The sequence below is a fragment of the Rattus norvegicus genome, chromosome 13 (genome assembly GCF_036323735.1).
Source record: "Rattus norvegicus strain BN/NHsdMcwi chromosome 13, GRCr8, whole genome shotgun sequence".
Taxonomy (NCBI): Eukaryota; Metazoa; Chordata; class Mammalia; order Rodentia; family Muridae; genus Rattus; species Rattus norvegicus.
Window position 1 is genome coordinate 98,316,495 of NC_086031.1, and position 26,304 is coordinate 98,342,798.

At 44.1% G+C, this 26,304-nt stretch overlaps 1 long non-coding RNA gene across 1 annotated transcript; it reads left to right on the top strand.

Annotated features, from left to right (window-relative positions):
* Positions 1-10,504: 10,504 nt before the first annotated feature.
* LOC108352654 (uncharacterized) lies at positions 10,505-16,667 on the top strand. Its single transcript, XR_001840998.3, has 4 exons — positions 10,505-11,461; positions 14,163-14,270; positions 14,358-15,076; positions 16,039-16,667. It is a non-coding gene; the product is annotated as an uncharacterized LOC108352654 (long non-coding RNA).
* Positions 16,668-26,304: the final 9,637 nt, after the last annotated feature.

The window sequence follows — 26,304 nt, forward strand, 5'->3', positions numbered from 1 at the left end:
GGTACAGTGTCCTATACACACTCAAGGGGTTTTCTGCACATAGAATATGAAGGCTAGAGTCTGATATTTAGGAAAACATTTGGGTGACATCCTACCCCACCCCCAACCCCTATTTCACACTCACACTTCCCCTCATCAACAAAAAGCCACCGCTCTGAGCCAGGAATTTTGTCCTAGTCCCATATCTGGGCATTTTAAATTCCAGACCTCTAAAGTAATTTTAAGAGAGAGTCCTTCTTCCATTAGGAGTTTTGGGTAGAAGTCAGGTGAGTTCTGTGATGTCCCTTCCTGTGAAAGCACCTCTTTCTGGAGTCCTGTGCTGCAGTAGCTCTTTTCCAGAGGAGGGAGATCTCAGAGTTCAGGGGATGGTGAAGCATGGATCAAACGGGTTGGAACTGCAGGTTAGACTGACTTTCTCAGTCAGCTCTGTTTCCAGCTTGGTTTGCTGTCAAAAGTGTGTGATAGGTTAAATCAATCTTCACAACTCGTGCTCCCCTCCCTTCCTCCCTCCCTCTCTTGTCTTCTCTTAATTTCTCTTTCCTGCCTTCCCCTCCTCCTCTTCCTTTCCCCTTCCTTTCTTTTTTTCCTTCCTCCTTTCTTTCCTTCATTCTTTCTTTCTTTCTCCCACCTTCCTCTTTGTTTTCCTCAACCTTTTGTAACTAACTCCCCCAACTCAACATTGTGTTTTGAAGTTTGGGTTCATCTTTACTGATGAGAACACAGTCTTAATTTGGTCTTCTGCTCTGAACAATTCTCTGCCTCCCATGAGCTTTTGGGAGTAAGCCACAATAAAAAGTCTAAAATTACATTTCCCGCTTACTACATGTACCAAGTTCCCTCCAAAGCATTTACACCAATTTAGATCCCCAAGAGCACCAAATAAATGTTTTTATTTCTTTTACTTTGCCAGCATTTATTATGAGTTTTAATTTTTTCCAATTTTATGGGTACAGAATACTATTACTAAGTCAGAACACACTTCCTGTTTTGTTTTGTTTTGTTTTAGTGGATTTATGCAGGGTCCTTTATTTGTTGATCATTTCTGGCCCTGTCTTTTTGAAGTAGCCTGTTTGTGTCTGTCCTATACTTATCTGATGGGGGTGTATCTCCTTACTGATTCCAGGAGACATGTGGTTAGCTGTAAGTATCGTGGACACCTTCCCTGTCTGCAGCTTGTCATTTTTGAAGTGTTCCTAAAGAGGTTTAAAATTACAAAGTATTCAATTATGTCAATATTTTCCATTAAGATTTGTGTGGATTTGTGGACGCGTGTGTGTGTGTGTGTGTGTGTGTGTGTGTGTGTGTGTGTGTGCTGGCTAACCAATCTTCCCTTATACTAAGGTAAGGATGTTTTCTTACATTTTTTATTCTAAGGCTTCACAGTTCTGTTATGTACATACATATATTATGCATATATTATACAAATATGTATATGTTTGTAATTGAGTATGTGTATTAGTCAGGGTTCTCTAGAGGAACAAAGCCAACAGAACAACAATATACCAGAGGAGAATTTATTGGGATAGATTAGCTTACCCACTACTGTCTGAGTACTTCTATAGTACGTCTTAGCTCTGGGGAGGCTGGAAACTGGGAGTTATTTAGTCCATGGGTCTGGGTGCCTTGAGAGTCCCAGTCTGATGCTGGAGGCCTAGAGCACTGCTGGAGAGCCGTCATGCTGGAAGGCTACAGAACCTGGTTCTAATCTCAAGATGCTGGCAAAGAGCAGAAGCAAAGGTAGACCCAGTCAGCAAGGTGTGAGAGGAAGCAGGACAAAAGGCTTCTCCCTCAGATTTCCTCTTATCTGGGCCTCTGCTGGAAGGCACTACCTACTTTGGGTTACCATACCCATTTTAATTAACCTAATCAAGAAAACCTATCACAGGCGTGTCCAGAGGCTTGCTTCACACATGACTGTAGAACATGTTAACCATCACAGCAGGAGTGGTACCTGCCAGCTGGTGTGTTAATGTGGCTGGGGTTGATGATGTCATAGAGCCTGTTTCTGGATACATCCGTGAGGATTTTCCTAAGGAGGATGGCTTTATGCTGATGGGCTAAGTAAAGACCACTTTCACACCATGGATGGGCATCATCTTTTCACTGATGACATAGAAGATAAATTCACATCTTCTGCCTCAGTGTGGGCACACATCAGCCATCGGAGCTCCAGGATCTTCAGCCTTCACTTTGGACTCATGCCAACACCCCTTGTAGTATACAACCACAGTTGGCAGGTTCCACAAGTTTACCGGGAGATTCCCCACAGGATGCTTGGTACTTAGGCTTTTGAACTACATCCATGCCTTTGTGATGTCCCAGCTTAGAGGTGACAAGACTGCAGGGCCTCGTCTCCATAACTGCATGCTGACACACCTCAAAATGACTCCCACTGCCCTCTCCTCACATGTACACATGCAGCACACAGACAGAAGTACTCTGTATGAGGGAAGGCAATATAAGCACTTGTATTTTCATTTTCATTAGCCAAAATGGACATGTGTGTATATATCTGTATGTATGTGCTATGTACACATAAATATACATTTGTATACAATGTATACATACACATTTATGTCCCTCTGAACAAAAATTCATAGCTACTTACAACTTGGGTCTTCCCTGGGTCTCCCTGTTACTGACTCCCATGGGATGGGAAGAGCCCACTTCAGGAGACTTTGGCTAGCTCAGGAAAACCCCACTCTCAAGACACCTTACTCAGTGGCCCTCGAGACTTAAGGTTGCCATATATATTCAGACACCAAAACTAGATAAGATCGATGAAGCTAAAAAGTGCATACTGAAAGGAACCGGATATAGATTTCTCCTGAGAGACACATCCAGAGCATGTCCAATATGGAGGTCAATGCTAGCAGCAAACCACTGAACTGAGAACAGGACCCCCTTTGGAGGAATTAAAGGAAGGATTAAAAGAGCTGAAGGGGCTTGCAACCCCATAAGAACAACAATGCCAACCAACCAGAGCTTCCAGGGACTAAACCACCACCAAAAGACTATACATGGACTGACCCTGGGCTCCAACTGCATATGTAGCAGAGAATAGCCTTGTTGGAGCACCAGTGGAAGGGGAAGCCCTTGGTTCGGCCAAGGTTGGACTCCCAGTGCAGGGAAATGTGGGGGGGGGGATAAGGGAGGGTAGATTCGGTGGAAACACCCGTATGGGGAAGGGGTGGGGATGGGGGCCTATAGACAGGAAACCAGGAAAGGGAATAACATTTGAAATGTAAATAAAAATATATCTAATAAAAACAACAACAAAAAGACTTAAGGTTGCATCTGTGGAAAACAAAGGAAACTGTGGATAGCTGTGTTAGTCCTTTTTGTTCCTGCTTCCAATAACACAACCCCACAGATGGTACAGATGTTAATGAAAAGTTGACTTTGGCTCAGTTTTGGAGAAGCAAGATTTTGCACTCGCGTGTGTGTGTGCGCACACGCGCGCACGTGCGTGCAGTGTGTGTATTCTTGTGTGTGCCTCTATGTGTGTGTGCATGCTCACACAAATGCATATGTGTACTCTGATCACTCTTCCTTTTCTATCGAGCATTCGAATACAGACTCCACCTCGATGATCCTGTCTAATCCCAGTCTAGCCTCGACTCTAAGCACCATAGTCAGGAATATTTAGTGCTCTACATCAGGGATCAGTTCTCAAGTCACAAACCTTGTGACACACAGGTCAGCTGTCACCGCCTCCCCCACCCCCCACAACAGCAGTAGTTCATTCTTCTAGTTATCAGATGGTCACTGAACTACGATTCCTTGAAAAAGAAACAAGCATTCTGATCTACGCAGGCCACAGAGTTGGAAGGAGACGGGTGAAGGCATGAACCCACTGCCAGGTCATCCCTCCCGTGCCGTGCTTCCGGATTGCTTGACTAAGGGCTGTCCTGAGCCAGTGCTGAGGAGTAAACATGCCCAGTCCATAAGAATAGCATCTGCAGGGGTTGGGGATTTAGCTCAGTGGTAGAGCGCTTGCCTAGCAACCGCAAGGCCCTGGGTTCGGTCCCCAGCTCCGAAAAAAAAGAAAAAAAAAAAAAAAGAATAGCATCTGCAGAGTCCACACTATAGTAGTATAGTAGCCTGGGCAAGGCCAAGTAACATCTCTAGACCCGTTAGGTCCAAGAGCAGATCCCACTCAAGTACAGGGCCACTTTGCAAGCCAGTTCGTTTTTCTTCATTTTCCCCAACTGTGCTCTCGCTATAGAGCGAGCTCATTTGTCATTGTGAGTCTTTTCTACAGTTCAGTGTTATCTCCATCTGTCTTATGCCAGCAACAGTCTATTTTAAATACGACAGCTTTGTAATAATATTACTGCTGAGTCCTTTCGATCTCTCCTTGTTATTCTCTCTCTTCAAATTTCCCTCGTCTCACTTAACTCTATTAGGACACGATGTTGAAGTTAATTCTGTCAGGGGCTACTTATGGTTCTGTCGTGATTATTGTTATAAATATATTGGATTCATAGATTCATTTGCAGATAACTTCTGTTTTTTTTTAATGATAGTGAATTCTCATCCATTGATATACTTTATTTTCCTATTTAATCCAAGACTTCTCTTTCCCCAAACAGGTGATTTTAGTTTACTCTCTGTAGCAAACTCTTTTGTGAGATTTCTGAGAATTTTCCACAGTGGTTTGCTGGTCTGAGAAATGTATTACTTTTCCTAAACATTAAGTAATTGTATCGCTAAAGTACACAGCTTTTAGATCTAAAGATCTTACATTCAGAAGTTATGTTTATTCATTCTTATACTGTTTTGTAGATTTTGTTGAATTGTCTATAAAAATACTCTCAGCACATAAAAACAATATTAATATCCTCTCCTTCTTAATTCTTATAACTGGGTTTCATTTTCTTGTCACTTTGAAGTGCAGTGCTTATTAAGAATATAGATAAAAGGCTTATAAGCATTCTTGCTTTAAAGAAGATACATTCAATGTATGACCATTGTTAATGGACATAAGTCATCTTTAATTCAAAGTGAATATAAGTGCTTCATGGTACAACATTTTAATGTATTAAGATTATTCTTTTGTCCTTTAATGGGACAAATAATTAATTTTAGTCGCTCAACAAACTTAAAACAAAAGAAGTCTTTGGTTATATATTATCATGTCTTATGTTGTAATGATTTGACTCTGACTAATACTTTTGGCATCTGTTTGTTAAGTGATAACAGCTACGGTTATTTTGAACTGCTTTTCAGCTATTTCTGCCACCATGAACTTAACCCGTAAAACACACAGAGCAGTTTCCTAAATGCTCCATGTTCTAACATAGTCTGTGGTGGCCCAGACACTTTTCTCTGCGGGCTTTATTGGGAAGCTTCACAGTTTTGCTATTTCATTTGTTTGTTTTGTTCTGTAGAGAAATGACTTTATAACATTGATTATTTTGTTTAACAAGTAAGATTTTATAGTTTAATTTTTCTGTTATTTTTATTATTTTCTATACTGTCTGGCTTTGTGTGTCAACTTGACACAAACTGGAGTTATCACAGAGAAAGGAGCCTCCCTTGAGGAAATGCCTCCATGAGATCCAGCCGTAAGACATTTTCTCAATTAGTGATCAAGCGGGGGGAACCCAGTCCATTATGGTTGGTATCAGTCCTGGGTCTTGGGTTCTATAAGAAACCAAGCTGAGCAAGCCAGGGGAAGCAAGTCAGTAAGTAACATCCCTCCATGTCCTCTGCATCAGCTCCTGCTTCCTGACCGGCTTGAGTTCCAGTCCTGACTTCCTTTGGTGATGAATAGCAATGTGGAAGTGTGAGCTGAATAAACCCTTTCCTCCCCGACTTGCTTCTTGGTCATGATGTTTGTGCAGGAATAGAAACCCTGACTTAGACATTTTCTTTTTTATTATTTCTTTTATTTTTGAGATTATAATATAATTACATCATTGCCTTCCTTCCCTTTCTTCTTTCCAAGTCCATTCATGTACCCTTACTTGCTCGATTTTAAATTCATGGCCTTTTTTTCATTAACTGTTATGGACATAGGAATATGAATGTACATATATACACATATGCACATCTATATGTATATGCACATATATTCTTTGTTTTTAAGAACAGAAAATACCTTTCTAATATCTTAAGTTTCCTGCTATAGAACTGTTTATACTATTATTAATTTTAATGCTTTTTTAAATTAAGTTATTTGTTTATTTTACATCTAGATCACAGCTTCTCCTCCCTTCTCTCCTCCCAGTTCTTCCCTCTCCCCTTTCCCCTCACACTTATCCCTCCTCTCTTTCTCCTTAGAAAAATGGCAGGTCTCCCATGGGTATCAAGTTTCAGTAAGACTGGGTGCACCTTTTCTATTGAGGCTAGACAAGGCCTCAATAGGTAGGGACCCAGGGTCCAAAGGTAGGCAGTGTAGTCAGAGCCAGTATGAGAACAGGCTTACCTGTGCGCTCCATTAAGAAATTTCAGAGATGCTAAAACCTTCTGGGTGGAAGGAGCAGGGAGAGCGGTTGAGCAGCCAATGTCCCAAGGCAAGAACTGATCCCAGGGGATAGCTTGACTTTTTGGTACCCATTCAGGTAATTAGTTCTAAATTAAAGGACCGGGAGTAACAAACGCTAGCAGCAGCCTCTAAATTCTAGGTCAAGCATACAAGAGTAAAGATTGTTTTGCTTCAGAAATATAATCTGCGAGGTTTGTGGCATTCATTTTGTTTATTGAACTGAATATTTTGAGTGCTTCTAATGCTTCACATTCTCTACCAATATTAGGGCTGTAGAGATAAGTAAAGCAAAATCCTTTTTCAGTGCCAACCTGATAGCCCAGTGCAGCAAAGTACACGCCAGAAAGTCTAAAGATCTAAGTTCAAGCCCCAGAGCCCACATAGTGCTAGAAGAGACTACCTCCACATGGTTGTCTCTTGAACTTCACATGCCCCCCCACCACAATAATAGTAATTAATAAAATTAAACATAAATTGTACTCTTCAAAGTTTTTCTTAGAAATAAGAGAGTTGCGTAAGTTGACTAGGAAGATAAACCCATAGAATTCACGTGAAACCCAAGTAGTCAGTGCTCTCTGCTTCCCAACTGCAGATACAGCGTGATCAGCTGCCTCATACTCCCACTGCCACAGCCTTAGCACCCCCAAGGTGTGAGTTAAATAACCCACTCTTCAACTGAGACCAGGACAATCTATTCCCACTGCCTCCCTCCTCCCTCTCCTATCCCTAGCCTCTACCTATATGTTGATTCTTGCACATGCGTAGTGAGAGAGAAAAGTGATCGGGTCTGGGCTTTACAAGCAGTAGCCCTTTTGAGAGAGGCTAGGGATGGGAAAGGGAGTGTGAGAGCAGGCAATGAGAATGACTTAATTTTCCTGTGCTTACTTGGAGTTAAGAGAGAGCAAGGAGGCTTTGAGATGTTTCTGTAACAACTGCACTACGTAGCTGCCCCCTTCTGCTCCATAGGAACTGTGCCCAGTGTTATGCACACAGGTTTTTTGCTTTGATTTGGTATTTTAATCTCATCCTACAGATTGGGAAACAGGGATCACAGTGAGCCGGTGAGTTTCTTATAATCACAACAGCTATTAAAGTGGGAGCTGAAGCAAAACTTCAAGCTGACAACCAAGTCTTTACTCTTGATCTCACCTCTAGATTCCTTGCTGGTTTTGTTTGTGTCTCCCCCAGCCCCACTGTGGTAGCTTTAGGGCCAAGTGGCACTTTAAGGACTTGCCAGGTCAGCACTGCATGGATAATTGTATTTGTCTTGATATTTATATCTGTCTCCTGAGCTTGTCAGTGACACGAAGACTTTGTCAAATGATATGAATGGATAGATAGAAAGGGAATCAACCATAATGTCTGTGATGAAGTTTTGTAAGTCAAGATGGAGACTAGAAGACACATAGTCTATAGAATTTTCCAGAAGGTCCTAGTAATGTATGGATCTCTTCCAGACAAGAGACAGACAGACAAGACCTATAGGTAGGTATATAGGTAGATACACATATATGTAAGTGCATTAGTCATTGAACATCATACAATTAGATCGTGTTGGTTTGAATAAGTCTGGCTCCCACAGACTCATCAGTTGGAATGCTTGACCCATAAGATGTGGCACTATTAGGTGGTCTTGCCTTGTTGGAGTAGATGTGGTCTTGTTGGAGGAAATATGTCACTGTAGGGGCAAGCTTTGAGGTCTCTTGTGTTCAAGCAATGCCCAATGTGACACACAGTCTTCTACTTCCTGCAGATCAAGATGTAGAACTCAGCTCCTCCAGTACTGTGCCTGACGGATGCTGCCATGCTTTCCACAATGATAACAGCCTAAACCTCTGAACCTGGAAGCCAGCCCCGATTAAATGTTTTCATTTACAAGAGTTGCAGTGGTCATGGTGCCTCTTCACAGCAATAAAACCCTAACTAAGGCACACACACACACACACACACACACACACACACACGTGCAAATGTTTATGTGTTCATTGTAAGTAAATATCATATGTATATATAAATTTTCATATTTCCTGATGATGTGCAGTTTGGCCCTGACTCTTCCCAACAATTACAGATGTCTTTGGCATCTTAAAAGTAAGAAGCCTGAGTTTGTGGACACTGACTACCCTGGGACCACCCAACATTCTACACACCCTATTGCCGAACTTGTGTGCTTTCACAGATATTTCTGCTTTGAGTTTTATGCCAAAATGCCTAATCATCCATCCTACCCTCCATATTGGCTCACAACAATGAACAATGACATTGGACTGTCACTTTGGCTCCTTTGTACTTGCCACACCAGGAACATTATGTGTTCTGGTCTTCTGGATGCTCTAGCTCATGGATTCTAAAATCAGACCACAGACAGAATCGAGGAGCCCCGGTTTCAGTGTGGGCTGATGGGGCAGAAATACACATTGGTCACAAAAACACTACAACACAAACTGCAGCCTGAGCTGAGCACTAAAGAAGCCTCCAGTGAGCTGTGGATCTCTCCGTCAGTGAAACCTGTGGTAGTGAGGGAGATGAGAAGCATGCTGTAGGGTTTTCTGAAGCAGACCTCTACCTGTTCTCTTAAACTCTGTAGTGTTTTTCCACATCCATTAATCATGAGACCAAACTAGGAGCTTGCACGGAGCCATATTGGATTTGGGCCTAGCCGCTTTTTGAACTGCTTGGCTCAAAGTGGCTAGGTGACTCTGGGCTGTTTGGCCACAGAGACTCACCCCTAAGACTTATGACTTAAGACTTATGACTGCCATAAGTCTTAAGGTTGTTGGACAAAAGCCTCTCCCATGAATTTATGGCACTGGAAGATAACATTCAAGGGATGCCTCAGCTTGAACAGATACCAGTTATCTCCTCAGTCTACACCCAGTGTCTCCACCACCTGACCTCATCGCCTGACCTCTTTGCCTCCAGCTATCACTGCCTATACCCTCATCTCCCCCTCCTTCATGTTTCACAAAGGTCACTCCCCCTACCTGAAAGCCTTAAAAGCTGCAACGTTCATCCCAATAAACGAGACCTTGACAACAGAACTTTTGCTTGGTCTCCTTCTTCTCTTCACCCCCATTTTGGCCCACAGGTAGAAAGCCTCTTCAGGACCCTGAATAATCACGACAAAAAAGAGATATAAATAATCTCTCTACCATGTGTGTATTTTCATATATGTTTCTTGGAACATATGCTCAATGTATCTTGAACATATCAATGCCAATCTATCTGTATATATCATATATATATCGAACGTATGTCGATATCATATAACTCTATCAATCTATCTTCCATCCCTCTCTCCATATACTCTTGTTTTTCCTTCCCTGTGGAACTCCGAATAGTACATACGTCTGGGAAAATCTTCTTTGAAAGCATGACATTTGTGCTGAGCTCTGAAGATTATAATAATAAAAAAAGGAGCCAGAAAAATAACTCTAGCAAAACGGGAATATGAGAATAAAGCCCGAGGCAGAAAGAACTGGAGCACAGGCAATTATCAGGAAACTAGATTGGAGAGGAAAGCAGGGGCCTGACAGAGGAAGGAGCTTGAATCCTGCTCCTGAAAGCATCAAGACGCTTTCAGTAAATGTTTGTTCGACAAAATGAGTTCCTAGTAAGTAATTTCCAGAACAGTGAGAGCAGTACTCAAGCTCTGGAGCAAACACATGGCTGTTTTCATCCAATCTTCGATGGTTTTCACAGTGGTGGAAGTGCTGGAAGGGGAGGGGGCTGATAAAAGCTGGTTGCGTCCTCTCAGAACATCTGAGGACAGGACGATGGATGAGCAGCCTTGTGCCTCGCCAGTCATTCCTTAACATTTTATCAGTTTGGCGTTTTTGTCTGTATTTTGCGGAACACGCAGGCAGTGGGGATGCTGCCTTTTATCTAATATCCTAAGCATGGATCACAGGTTTAACCGGAAGCCAGGAAGCCAGTCCCAGCTCTGCACACGAGCGCCCTCTTCTGTGCAGTCGCAGATTGGCCTTCAGAGGAAGGTTGAAACGACCCATCAGGCAGGCCAGGGGCCCCGCGAGCCCCACAGTTAGGTAGTCAGAGGAGTTAAAGGAAGTCCTTATGAACCACCTCTGCCCCATGGAGGTGCGTCCATGCGGGATCCTTCTAGAATTAACCGCAAGAGGGAAAGGGATGAAGAGATTGAGTTAGGACATCATCCTGAAAAGGGAAGGCAACATTTTCCAGCTGGGGGAATCTACTTCCTGGTTCACCATGACAGATGGGAAAGGACCAGAGACAGTCCTGTCAGAATCCACAGTCAGAGGAGTGCACAGAAGTGGAGGGGTAGGCTGACTTGTGCCCTCCATGTGCTGACAGGGAGAGATGGGGAGAAGCCAACATGTCTGCGGCCAGCCCTGGGACAATTCGACAACTGCTGCCTGCACATTTCTTGCCTTCTTACTCCTGTCAACCCCTCTGTGCCCTCCCCAAAGAACTCCACTTCCACTTTCATGTCATCGGGACATACATGGTTCTGTGTGCCTGTCGCATGTAGGACCCACGTATGAAAGAAAACGGGTGTTGTGTGGCCTAGGACCCACACCATCAGATCCTCAAAATAATCATGCCGGTCAGATAGGCTAGATCTATACTTCCACGGCATCAGGGAACTGAAGCCCGTGATGTGAGCCATCTCTCCACAGACACACAGCAAATACAAGAACTAAGATAAGCACTTCAAGGTCATGCACGCGTCCTCCTGGCAGAGGCAAATCCGAGCAGCGAGAGGAAGTCAATAGTGGTTGTAGGTGTTGCTGAAGAAGAGGGTGCAGGCTGTAGCTACTGTTGAGGCTTGGGTAGGGAAGACTCACAGCTGCTTCTTCTGTTACCGTTCAGGACTTTACGCTAAAACAACAGTGTGAGTGTGGGTAGGTGGAGGTCAGATTTCACTGTCATTCCTCTGACATATACCTGTTTTTGGGGAATCTCACTGGCCTGGAACTTATCAAGCAGGTAAGGTTGGCTGGTGTGGTAAACCTGTGGTTCTGCTGTGTCCATCTCCCCAAGGCTCTGGGCTCTGCCTGTCTCATCTCCCCAGCGCAGACATTGCAGGCAGACATCACCGTGCCTGGCTTCTTAAGTGGGCTCCAAGGGGTTGAATCTTGACCCACATGCTTACAAGGCCAGCCCTTTATTGACAGAGCTCTCGCTCCACCAGTTCGGTCAGAGCATCTCCTACAATTGCACTGTTGCGAAGACCTTTGACTCTTCCCCGGAGTGGGATTGCTTAGAATAAGCAGGAGCCTGCCTGCAGAGACACAGAGGGAGAAAACTCAAGTCTCTTTACTGACTTTCCCTTGTCCTCACCCTCGAGGGTAGCAGACCCCTGCTCTTTAAATTTTATTTTCCTTCTTTTCATTTCCAACTGCATAGAAGCGTCCTTGGAGGTTGGGCCCTCCACTCTCCTTTCCCCACAACAGCTATCTTGATAGTTTCACACTCAACTCTAATCCGCATTCTGAAGTGACTCTTGTGCAGAGCGCCCTTTGGAGGGCACGGCTCTTCCCCTGCCGCCCTATTGTGTGCAGAGCCCATTCTGTGTGCAGAGCCCACCAGCCACCAGCACACAGAAGCTGGGGCTGAGCGGAGGCTCATTCTGGACTCCAGTTTCCAGGTGATTTTTCAGCTCCCTATCAGTACTTAGCAGCCCTGACTTTCCTGATGGGAGAAGACTAATTAAAATGACAAACCCAGCATTGATTTATTACCAATGGGATGAAAACAATAAACAAACCCTGTCATTGCTAATGGGTTCTCTCTCTCTCTCTCTCTCTCTCTCTCTCTCTCTCTGTGTATGTGTGTGTGTGTGTGTATGTGTCTCCTCTCCTCTCTTGTCTATGTGTGTCTGCATACACACACACACACACACACACACACACACACACACACACACACACACACAGGGCTGCAGGGAATACTAGGCCACAGGGAAAGAGTGCAATCTGTCTTTACCATTCAGCTTTCGTCACTACGTCCTATCATGTCTTCTCCTTAGATAGAACACACACACACACTCTCTCTCTCTCTCTCTCTCTCTCTCTCACACACACACACACACACACACACACACACACACACCATAAAGAGTCTAGAGGCTCTGTAAGCTTCTGGCACCTGCTCTCATCTAGAGGACGCTGTTATTAGCATCTGTACTTGACAGGTGAGAAATCACGGTGTTTCAGGGCTAACAGGCTCAGGGAGATGTTACAGCAGAATATCAATGGGCTCTGCTGTTTGATGCACCCAACAGTTCTGTCTAGCAGTTGGAATGTAGAAGGGTGTCAAAAAGTGTTAGCGGAATAAATGAAAGTCCACTACATGGAATGATTAATCTCCTTTTACTACCTTATCAAGTTCAACTTAAAACAAATGCTTGGAGATGTGTCCCGTAGGCTGCTGTTTGATTGATTCTGTGGCACCTCTCGTAATGTGTGTTAGCCGTCCACAGTCAGGCCAGGCACACAGTATACAGGATGGAAGTGGCTTTCCCACATTCTGTCATCACTGTGTTTCATGAACCCGTCGACTATGGGAGAGTGGTCCCTTAAGACGAGAATGAAGCTAAGGGTTGGGGAGATGGCTCAGCAATAAAGTACTTGTATTGAATGAGGCCTTCCTTGTAGCCCGTGGACCCATGTGAAAAACAGACACAGCAGCATGCTTCTCCAAGTCCATGTCAAGATGAGAGGTAGAGACATTTGAATCCCAGGGAGCCAGCATGTCAGCCAGACAGGGATGAATATCAACAAACAACAAAGACCCAGTCTCAGGGGCAGCTGAGATGACTCCTAACTATGGGAGTTTGTCCCTAAGCCTGGTGACCTGAGTTCCACCCAGGGTCCTACCTTCCTGGTAGGAGGCAAGAACCAACTCCTGAAAGTTGTCCCCTGACCTCTACACAACCACCATGGCAACTGTGCCCACAAGAACACAGACACCGCCCATGTATACGCGCTTACTCAGGCCTTGATGACATACCCCTTGTCTCTAGGCATGATTTACCTTATTTAACCCCACACATGTTAGCATTTTTCACTGCACTAGCATCCGATGGTAGCTGAAGGGCTGAGTGTTATTGGCCTGTAGGCTTGGGTTTTTCTTCTAGATTCTTCCACTATTTATTTATTTATTTATTTATTTATTTATTTATTTATTTATTTATTTATTTTGGTTCTTTTTTTCGGAGCTGGGGACCGAACCCAGGGCCTTGCGCTTCCTAGGTAAGCGCTCTACCACTGAGCTAAATCCCCAGCCCCAATTCTTCCACTTTATATCTGTGTGATCTGATATGGTAGCTTGGTATTACTCTCATCTCCGTAAGAGACAGTATTTCTTATATGTAGTATATATGAGATCATAAGAGAATTGAGTGGTTTGAGGAGTAAAATGAGGCCTGCGTCTAGAGATTTCATGGGACTAGACTTTCAAAATATTAGGTATAGCAGTTATTATGGTATTATCTTGTTGATCTAACATTTCTTTAATTATTCAATATATATATATTGTCATTTACCTTTCCTGGGTTTTAAGTTGAGCAGGTCATTAGTATCCAAAGTGCTGGCTTGTAATTACATGGATGCGCCACCTCAGTGCCTGACATAATGACTCATCACCAGTAAAGAATTTAATTTCATCTGCTAATCGCTCTTCACAGTGCTCAGAGTAAGTCCAAGGTCTCAAGAGGATAGATGTACTCCATGCCACTTAATGCTGTCACAGCCGCAAGTCTGATCTGATTACATTCTAAAGATCGTGTTCCTAGGTAAGTTAGTTGTGGGAATATCGCATGGGGAATCTCCATTGTTGTAAAATTATAAGAAAAAAATGCTGTCTTTTTATCTCGCTCTAGGTCAGACACTGCAGTGCCTCAAGATATCTGGTAGATATCATAATCTCAGTCAGCAAAGTGTCTCACCCACTTTGCTCCACCCCATACCGCACTGCTGATGGTCTCTCTGTGAGCCTGGCAGCAATCTCTCTACCCATCTATTTCCCAAGGCAGGTTGCCACCATGCCAGAAATATACATCCCAATTCCGTGGCGGCCTTGTGTCTCCACCACCACACACTCTCTTAAACTTAAATCGCCACAAGAAAGAACATACAACACAATCACCTCTGATCCCATCGATGAGATATAACTGCCCACCTAAACATACAAAGTCTTGTACACATCCATCCCTTAAGAACATTCATCACAACCTGTAAAGGTAGAGTGGAATCTTAGCATCTGCCTCCATGTTCTCTTGATGGCTTCCTCTCCAATCTCCTTCCGTTCCAGTTTCCTCTTCCCTCAAACTTTTCTCCCGTCCATCCTTCCTTCTTGTCCAATGACAGGCCTCATTCTATCTTGTACCTGCCTCCACCTGTATGACATCCTACAATCTCCATAAAGCTAGGTGCCACACCCATCACAAACCTAGGTCATATGGTGTGTGTGCACACATATATATTGCTCCTGGGACCTTGTCATCAAAACAGCACAAATCAATCAAAAGGGAAACTAAAGCAAACGAGAGGTGCCTGAGACCCCTATTGACACAGAAGTTACTCCAGACAACGATTCAAGGTATAGTAGAGGAAACACACAAGGCTGTTGTGCAGCTGCTTGCTGTCAAGCATTATTTAGATAGCTGTATGTGCCCCACTGTTATGTGACCAATGCCACTGTATTATCCTGTGCACTACCATGCACACGTGAGCCATGAATTTCCTTGTCACAGTTATGGCCACAAGGTCACTGGATGAAAAGAACATTTGGGTTCATTTTTACTTGTTTTATTTTTATTTTCTCTCTTACACATTCGTGTGTGTGTGTGTGTGTGTTTGTGTGTGTGTGTGTGTGTGTGTGTGTGTGTGAATTACAGTACATATGTGCCCTGATACGTAGAAGTCAGAGGACAGGACAACCTCATATGTTCGTCTTGGTCTTCATTTCTACCTTGTTTGATATAGTCTTTAAAAATACAATTAATCATCATTACATTTATGTCTTTGTTAGTCTCTCTCTTTGTGTGTGCATGTGTCTGTGTGTGTATGTGTGTGTTTGTGTCTGTGTTTGTGTGTGTGTATGTGTGTGTGTGCGTGTGTGTGTGCGCGTGTATGTTTTGTGTGTGTGCGCGTGTATGTTTTGTGTGTGTGTGCATGTATGTTTTGTGTGTGTCTGCATGTATGTTTTGTGTGTGTGTATGTGTTTATGTGTGTGTGCATGTGTTTATGTGTGTGTATGTGTTTATGTGTGTGTGCATGTATGCACGCACGTGCATGATGCTTGTCTGGGATACATCTGAGGGACTTCACTACAGATGGAAGGAGGCTGTGACTGGGAAGTCTTCTCACTGTGGAATAAACTGCAGGTCCACGGTCAGCTCTGTGGGGCGGCCTGGGGTTTGGTTGTTATTGCTGTTTTGTTCCTATTTCTTTCTTTCTGAAGGACAAGGAACTCCAGCTGCACAGTTTCAAATGATTGTGTGGAAAATGAAACCTTGTCTTAGAAGCCACTTCATAAAATCATCTTTTTGCTGTTTCTAGAGGCTGTCACCCACACACAAAGGACACCACCCACTTGTACGGAGCCGTATTGGATTTGGGCCTGGTGGCTTTGTGACTGTATGGCCATAAAGTCTTGAGATTGTTGGACAAAAGCCTCTCCCATGAATTTACGGCACAGGAAGAAAATAAACACGGAATGCTTTCAGCCCGAACAAATACCAAGTATCTCCTGACACCCGGTGTCTCCACCGCATGACCCCTGCTGAGCCCGGCTGATGCATGTGGAACTGACACACCTGGGCCACACCTGGGCCACACCTGGGCCACACCTGGGCCACACCTGGGCCACACCTGGGCCACACCTGGGCCACACCTGGGCCACACCTGGGCCACACCTGGGCCACACCTGGGCCACACCTGGGTGGTGGTCAATTCGCTCCTGCCTTTTGCTTTCTCAGCCTTTGTCCTTGAGATTTAGGCTGGTCTTCTCGGATTTCTCCCTAATTAATTCAGGTCTCCTAGTAGTCGGTCTTTTGTTACGAAGTCACTCTTGAGCCAGGGTTTCCCACTGTACTTCCCAGATATTTTCTACCTGGGGAACTTGGGTATATAAGTGTGAATAAAGCTACAGGAGTCTCTCTCTCTCTTCCTCTCCTGGCTTGACATGAATAACCTGCCTGATTCTCGGTACCGTGTTGGTGCGGGCATGGGGCACCAATACCCACTCGCTGGGATCCTGAAAGGCTTCAGTCTTGAAGGTCAGCCTTGGCAAACCAGGCTCTCAACTTTGACCAGTTGAAAACCACCGCCAAATGGTTAGAACCAAATGCCAAGGTGCCCCTAGGAAATGACAGTGGGCGCACGGGAGTAGTAGTACCTTTGGAAGAAATAAACAAATTCATGACTTGGGACAGACTGATAAAGGCTTTGAAAAGTGGATTCATTTCAGGTCCTGATGCTGTGCAGTGGACACATCGCTTTTTGTTAGAAAACTATGCTCAGGGCCAATGAGATGGCTCAACAGGTAAAGAGGCTTGCTGCCAATCCTGAGGACCTGAGTTCAAATCCTGAAACACAAACATAGTGCGACCCTAAGGTTGTTGTACACACACACACACACACACACACACACACACACACACACACACACAGGAAGAGCACTCAGAGAAGGCCTGATGCTTTTAAGTGTCAATCAAGCCCTAGGTACTAGGACAGCAGCAAGGCACACAAGTCAAGTGTAGAGGGTTTGGCCTAATGCTGCTTATATTCTAATGTTAATTTGGGTCCACGAAACTGCAGAATTTGAGTGTCTGCACTTAGCTTCTGGGAACCGCCCCCAGCTGGTTCTGATTGATAAATAAAAATGTCCACAGTCAATAGCTGGAAAGGACAGAGGTGGGTTTTGGGGATTTCCCAGACTTGGGACTGCAGGGAGAGTGTGGAGGAGAGGAGAGATGCCATGCCTAAGAAGAGAGGCGTGACCGCCACGTGAAGGAGCCTGGAGAGCGCGGCCCAGTTGGGCAGCCCTCTGGGTCCAGGACAGTTAAGATAGAATATAGAACCCGCCACTGGGGTTTATTTATTAGCTATTAATTCAACGCACATGTCCAGACATCACCAGTGTTTCCGCCAAGATTCAGTGAATGGGAAGAGTAGAGAGAAAAGCGGATCTGGTGAGCAGTTGGCCTGTGTTCAGGTGAAATCTCTTCAGACCTGTTATTTGCAGACTCTTGCCCTGCTTCTTCTTGAAAATGTCCCCTGTCCTCGTCACAGCCCTTCTTCTATGTCCAGGGTGGTTTCTGTGATAGTCACAAGCACAGATAATGAAGCCGTGTGAATCTTTTCGCTTTATGATTGAGTGAATCCTCTTTCCAGACCCTTGCCAGTTCTTGACTGAGGCATTCCATGGCCTGTCTCTCCACTCTCCTTCAGCCCTCTTTACAACAAGGACTTCAAAACTCCCGGCAGCAGAGAAAAATCAAAAGCTTAAGGAATCCCCAGGCAAGGCTGCCTCAGTGAGTGTTATATTTCACTTTGGGATCCCTGGGAGTCAAGACACCCTTTGCTGCCTTGGCTTGCTGGGGAGATAATGAGCCTTTGCCTTTTTTAGCCTCTTCCCTGAAGTAACTGAAGCTCCTTCTCATGGTTACAAGCACCACACAAGCACCACGCTTTGGGGGAAGGGCCCAGTGCACTGACAGACCAGTTAATCCTAGCTGGTTTTGGCAATGACTGAGTTTGCACAAAGCTAATCTCCCCAAAGCCTTGGGTTTGAGAAGACTAGCTTTCTAAAAGAATATCCTGGACTGCTTCCTCAGAATTTTCTCAAATTTAGTTTCTACTAGTCTGCAGAGCAATTCAGTTCAGACGACACATCTTCCTACACTATGCCCTTCTCAATCCATTGAACATGAGCTCATCTGAGAAGCAACGCAACCCTGGCTGCAGGTAGGGCAATGATGTCCAATCACAGGCTTTCAAAAGGAGAGACGAGAGTGGATCACACAGGATTCATTCTCTCTCACTGAGATGTAGACATTGGCTTTTCTGGCTGTACCTCCTGCAGCCCTTGGACATCATTCATCACTTCATTTTGAAATTTATTTCCTGTTTAGAAACTAGAGCTTGGAAGAGTAAGAAAAGATCTACTCCACTACTCAACATAGAAAAGTGTCCTGTCTGTCTCAGGTGTCTGTCTCAGGTCTTTAAATGGAGATGCTCTTCCGGTTTAGGGAGAGAAACCATTTACTTCCCTTAAGTTGGGATGCAGTGGGACGTGTCCAGCCAGCAACAATAGCCTTGTCCTTGGCTGGAAAGATCTGGATGGTCTTCCTCACACACAACAGAGAAATACGGAGAGAGGGGGAGTGGAGCCGCTTAAGCTTTTCATAAACAATCACATTTTGACTTGAGGTACTTAAGTGACTTTGGCACCCATGGCCTTCCTGTCTTTGAGGCTCCCAAGTGCCTCAAGCAAGTCAGTGTGGAAAGAGGTTCTAATGGTCACTTACTGTGGTAGCATGGGAGTCCTGTGAGACTTCAGCAGAGGACTCTGGCTCCTTTACACAGTGCATGACCCATTTTCAAATGTATATCAAAACAACTGATTTGTTACAAACAGAGGGAAGTTCATCTCCAGCCCTCCCTACTTTTGCTTTTTAAATTTTAATTTTATTTCCTTGTCTGTATATGAGCATTTTGCATGCATGTATTTAAGTATACGGCATGTGTCTCTGTCGTTTTCAGAGGTCGGAAAAAGGAATGTAGTTACAGGTGGTTTCGAGCTGCCACATGGGTGCTGGGAATCAAACCCAGATTCTCTAGGAGAGCAGCCGGTATTCTTAAGTGCTGAACCATGTCTACACACACACACACACACCCTTTCAACTTAAATTTTTATTTTTATTCTTTTTCTTTTGTAAATTCATGGGTAAGTCCCAATTTTCCTTTAGCTCCTTCAAGCATCCATGACACCTAACATCAATCATCCTATCAAAGTATGTATGGGTTTAATACACAGGTCTTCAGAGCCAGTGCAACCCGAAAAGAAAAATAGAGCTGCAAATGTCTCCAAGCACGGTCCTTTACAGTGGCACGAGACCATAAACATTGCCCACATATCAGACAGGGAAGCCCAGAACAAAGGTGCTCGCTCTGCTTTGAAAGTAAGGGCACTAAAGATGTGTTTGTTACTCTAACAAAATCCAATACACATGAGATTTGAGCTCAGAAATCACCGTTGCAATCATAAAGTGACGCTTTTCTTTAGACAGAAACCTTTTCATACATACTCGCTACGGCGAAGTGTGTGTGGAAAGGTCTGGCTTTAAAGAAGCCAGAGAGATTCATAAAAGGAGATAGTCAGGGATGTAGAGGTCACGGCTCACTTTAGATAAATCTGAAATCAAAGTAGCCCCGAGGCGATGCCATGAAAATTAGGGGAATTTTGCTTTCTTATTAATGCAAATTGGATTTGCTCTAACTCTCTCAGAGACGGAGGGCAGGGCAGTCCAAGGCATCTTCCTTCTTGTAACTGTATCTGCTCCATTGCAGATCGCCTCTCCCCCAAACAACTGTTAATAGCTCGGTCCCGAGAAAAGCGATACTGTATTTCAGCTTGTGTGGTGGGACTGTTACCTAGCACTGCAGTAAATTTTACACAGCAGTTGGCTGTGGGATCAAACTAGCCGGGCTAAATGAATTAAGCAATCGTATCATACTGCAGGGCGTATTAAGGAGCATGCCCGAATTAGGGCACTCGATACTCCCGTCTCACGGTCCCACTTCCGCCCCCATAATGCTTTGGCCCAGCAGGCTGTAATTTGATATTAAACAGGGTTCTTATTAAGTAGATACAATGAAATAACTGAGTTTTTGTTGCATTAGTAGAGTTAAATGCACTTTATTAGCGCTCATTAAGAGGAGGGGGAAGGTAGAGGTAAGGATTCATTAGCCAAAGAGCAGCCCCCGAGAGGCTGAGCGATTAAACAGCTTGGGGGCCAAGAGCAGGATCCGGGCCACACACAGCAGAGTCTAAAAGTCCGTCCTTTCCCCCGTGACTAAAATGTTTGAGAATAGTTTGGGGAAAGAAATGTTAGGTCCAACTGCAGGTCAGCTGAAAGTATGTGTTTCTTTCCAGAGTTGTTAATTTGACAAAAGGCAGAAGCCCCATAAAGAGAGCGCAAATTATGATTTATGTTTTAGAAGAGAAAGGAAGTTGTATACTTTTGGGAATCGGGGTTGGGGGTGGGGGTGGAATCCTGCTACCAACTATTCAATTCTAAAGGATATTCCGTGAAGATGGCTTTTACTCTTCTTTGGTTTCAGAGGGAAAAACACTTCCAGTGGAAACATTTGTACACAAAGTGAGTTTCTTGACTTCTTAAGCTCCTCATTAGTAATGCTTGCCTTGTAAGAATAAACTCGGTCCAGCTGAAGGGATGGCTCAACAATTCAGGGCCTTACTGCTCTTCTCCAGTCTAGTTCCCACCCCTGGTTCTCCAGTTCCAGGGAATCCAACACCCTCTTCTGGCTTCTAGGAGCAGCGACATGCGCGCGCCTATACTGACCCACACACATAAACAGCAGCAACAAAAGTGTGCTTCTTTTTCAGTTAACAAAAATAAAAAAATAAAAAATTTGGCCAACGGGATCTCCCTGATTCAATTATAACCGAAGTCCCTACTCTTTAAAAATGATATGACGACAGGTGGTCTCTTCAAGGCCTCCATGTCAACTCAGCTCTCTTATTTTAATATTTCTTATTTTTAATATTTTGACATATACAGAGGTGAGGGCTGGACCTGGATCAAATCACATGCATACACCCACCCACACCCTGGTACTCTGAAATGAAGCCCCCCCCCCCCCGCCACGAAGTAAATGCTATTTTAAACAGCCATCCATCCGTAATTAAAAGTAAGTATAGTTTTGAGATGAAGACCCTTATGTAAATTTTAAATAACTCTGAATTGGGGAGTCTGATTGTTCCTGGTAGGTCTGATGTTGTGTTAAGATCTGATACACACCTTGGGGCTGGGGATTTAGCTCAGTGGTAGAGCGCTTACCTAGGAAGCGCAAGGCCCTGGGTTCGGTCCCCAGCTCCGAAAAAAAGAACCAAAAAAAAAAAAAAAAAAAAGATCTGATACACACCTTAAGCAGTGGCCAGTTCTGTAACATTCCGGGCTAGTGTCCTACTCCTTTGTTTCTATCTGTGGTCTATAGGATGCTTCCCAAATGTCCAGTGTTATAGGCTTGGCTTCCAGGTGTCACTTTTGGGGCGTTTCCTTTGGAGTCAGGGCCCCTAGACTCCCCTTACTGGTACCATTGCCTGCTGACTCATAGTCTAGGCAGTTTCTCCAACACATGCTCCCGCCATGATTATTGCCCTTACCAGAGACTCAAAGTAAGGCAGACTTTTAACCTTGAACTGAAACTCCAGAACTGGGAGCCCCAAGTAGGTCTTTTCTCTTTATACGTTAATCACCTCGGGTGCGTTGTTACAGAACTGGTGGTTAATGCTATGCTCCCCAACTTTTTATCTCTTCACTTCTAGCTCCCCACTTCCCATTGCCTGTGTGTTTCAAATAAACCCTATCATCGCTTTCCCTAAGATCCTGCTTTGAAGAGAACATCTTTAAGGAAAGTAGGTATAATGACGGCCATCTTCACAGTCATCCATATTGGAAAACATTAGCATCATTGCGTCCACACAGTTGGGTTACTAGTGCTCTGGATTTTATATCCACGACACACTCCCCTTCACCTCACGCCCTCCATTATAGGCTGGTGATAACTCAAGGCCCTGGCCACAGCCCTGACACTGCAGAGAGGCCTCCAGTGCCATCAGTCCTTGTTGTGCTGTGTGTGCCTCACCTGGATGCAGCCCTTTGAGAGCATAGCTCTTGCTGAGTAATTTTTTTTTGCTAAAATCTGCAGCCGATTCCCTTGTCTGGGTCTATAAAATGAGCGTCGGCACTCTGAGCACTTAGCTTGGAGCCTCTGCTTCCCCAGTGCTCCGTAAGCCTACCACTCTGGTGTCCACACCCTTTCCTTGGGCCAAGTTCAACTTATTGCCGCTTTCCCTATGTGCTACCCATGATTCACTGCTTCTTCTTGTTCTTGGTCCCTTTTCCTGCCCTGGAGTGCAGCAAATGGCCTGAATTTAGTTTCCAGTATTTACACAGCAGCAACCATCTGTAACCCTAGTTCTGGGAATCTGATGCCCTCTATCTGTCTGGCATCTACCAGCACCAGGTATACATGTGGTGCACATACACCACCACACACACATTACATAAAAATAAATAATTAAACATCCCTAATCCCTGGCAGACATGTAGAGGAGAGGTAAGAACTTCAGGACATAGGGAACCTTTCTGTGAGAGCTTTGAGACACCATGGAATAATGACTTTGTTGGCTTTATCAGGAGAGGAATGAAAGAGTTAAATTATGAAATTCATGAAAACACTGGATTCTGGGAGAGGTGCTGTCAGTGTAAATCTCTCTGGCACTGAGAATATTCTTTAAAAGTATGATAAATGAATAGTCCAGAAAGAAAATTAGGTAAACAGTTCTTTCAACAATGGCATCAAGAAGAATAAAATAGCAGAAACTGAGCCAGGGAGGTGCGAGATGTTCTACTCTGGAAACCGTAAGACAGACATGGCTGAAAGAAACTAAAGGAGACACGAGTCGGAGGAAACGCAGTGCGCTTGTGGGCAGGAAGATTTAGGACTGTTAGCAGTACATTGCCCAAAGCAGTTTACAGGTCCAAGTCCACCCCCTCAAATCCCAACGGTCTTTTTGTGAAAACAAAAGAATTCGCTATATTTAAGATAGAACCACAAATGACCCAGAAAAGCCAAAATAATCTTAAGAAAGATGAATCGTGCTGGAAGCCTTCTATATACTTCCGAGCATCTTCCCACATGAGAAAATCGTACAGTCAAAATGGTGCGACCCAGTGTTGCATATGCATACACACAGAGGTTAAGACAACAGAAGAGAAGTGGTGGACAGATATAACCAACACTGACCAAGCCAGCTCAGTCAGTCAACAGGTTCTCTAGGGCAGGAGCGAGGGTTTAGAAGGAAAAAAAAAAAATATTAGACAACACTGTAGCAAGACCCCAGCCAGGTCTGAGGCTAAAGCGGGTTTATTTTTCCCAGTCTGCTTTTATACCACTTTAAGTACATGCAAAATAATAAGATCAGGTCTGGGTCAAGGAACAAGCAAGGCAATGAACAAAGTCCCATAAACACCTTTCCAGGGGCTAATCAGGATGACCAAAACAAAAGGACTGCCACACATGCCTAGGCTGAGCTTTGCATTAACTCAAATGTAAATGTTCTTAATCTGAGCCCATTTCCTGAGTCCTAACCCAAAGTCAGATTCCTGTCTTGAGTTTATTTCTTTGTCCTGGGACTGGTGTCAAATCCCTGCCAAGTTTCTAGAAGCCCTCCGCCAAAGCTCTCCACACAGTACATATGAGGTCAAGTGATTGCCGACATTAATGCAAAGGGTACCACATGGGTCCTCACCTTTAAAAGGGGAGACTGAGATAACTCAATATTCATGTTCAAAAGGACAGACTATGGTAACATAAAGGTATTTATTTGTATATCCAAACAATATTACCCATAGAGTGAAATAAAACATCACCAATAGCAAGTAACGGTGAAATAATCACACCCTGGGATACGAGGAGAAAGAGAGGAGAGAGAGAAAGATTTTGGAATATTATGCCATGAATTACTATAAGTTTAAAAATTCCATTGATGGGCAAGTAATGAATAGATCAAAGTCTGGCATACACGAGGGAATATTACTCTGACTTCAAAAAGAAGGGAAATCTGTCATACGCAACAGTGATGGAGATAAGGGATAAGTTAAAACAGACCAGGCAGACACAGAGGGTCAAAGGCCACCTGAGGTCGCTGATAAGAAGTATCTACAATCCTTAGACTTAATGAGGAAGAAACTTCAATGGCAGTTGCCAGGGATTAGAGGAGAGGACACTCAGAGTGATTTCTGGATAACTCTGAAAAGAGGTTCTGGAAGTCTGAAAGTCTGCTGAAGAATGATGTGTACATAGTAGTACCCTTTAAAATAGTCTATAAGGCTAGGGGTGTGTGTGTGTGTGTGTGTGTGCGCGCGTGCGCGTGTGTATGTGTATATGTGTATTGTGTATATGTATAAGTGAGAATATGTGTGTGTATTTGTTTGTGTGTGTATGTGGGGGCTGGTTTAAAAAGACACAAAACAAGATCACACTTCTTGATTGTTAATCCAATTTCATATGTGTATGTGTGTATGTATGTATATGTGTATATATACATGTATGTGTGTGTATATGTGTATATATGCATGTATGTGTGTATGTGCAGATGTTTTTGTATGTAAGTGTATTTATGTATGCATGTGTGTATGTGTGTATTGTTTATATGTGTGTATATGTGCATGTATATGTGAGTATTTGTCCATGTATGTGTGTGTATATGCATGTATGTACGAGTATATGTGTATATGTATATATGTGTGTTTGCATGCATGTGTATATATGTGGGAGAGTGGTTACCACAGTTAAATAGACATAAACTGAACAAAATCACAGGGCACTCAATGGTTGTTAATCTAGTTTTACATGTTCATGAAAAGTAACTTTCTGTCTTCATACCTGATTCCTCTTTTGTGCCCTCTGCTCTATAGTAACAGAAGGGTGATTAGAGATTGGGCACTGTCAGCTGTCACATGACACATTTACTCTGAAGCTCCATTTATAAGACTAAATAACTGACCATTTATTTGAACATCACTGTGAGCGAGGTTACCTGTTACCTGCAAGGCAATGCACTCAAACAGACACAGGAGGAAGCCACATTAGCACGTGTCTTTAATGATGATAACTCTTCCTTTCCAATCCCACTGAACCTGGAAGGAAGGCATCTTCCGTCTCCGAGATCTACAGTTGACTCAGCTGAGGACCTGGGAACACCACTGGTCCTGGGACAGTGTTACAGCAACTTTATGAATGGCAGAACTTTGGACATCCCGGATAATCTGGGCTGATGAAAGCAGAATGTCCAACTTCCCTTTATTTACACCAGGGTTTAAATAAACCCTGAGGCTCCTGTGGCAAGCCTGAACATATGGTTGGTGCCATGGTTTCCATAAGAAGGTTGTCAGGACCCAGTTGACTTTGCCTCCCTCCCACATTCTCTGAAATGGCTGGAAAGCTTCCCCTCCTTCTGGGAGACCGGATGTTACTGCAAACAGTGCCAGCTGATGGGTCACTGCCTCGATAAACACGGACTGACTGGGAATCAGTACCTGACTGAGGAAGAGGGAGAGAGCAATGGCTGAAGTCATTCTACCAATGTAATGGGTTATCGAGGTCCACCGGTCAGCCTGAGGGGCTCGGACCTGTCTCCTTTATCTTACATCCTCTGGGTTAGAACATTAGGATATCACAGGGTCATTTGGAGCATGAACAGAAGACAAGCATGTTAGAGGGTCGCTTAGAAACGAATTTAATATCCGTCACTCAGGACAAGGAAAACTTTTGTTCCAGCAAGCTGTCACGTGGAAACTCAATACAGGGAAGAGTGGAGCGGTCTTGTTGAGGGCAAGGGCAAGAAGCTGTGATGCCCTCCCCACCCAGCTCTATCATCTCTGGCTGGAACAGACTATCTCAGCACCTGTCTGTTTGTCCTTGGCCTCTCTCACATCATTCTTGGCTTCTAGCTTTCAGAACTCACACACCCTTAGTGGAGACTGTTCTTTATGGACCCGATTTGGTCTA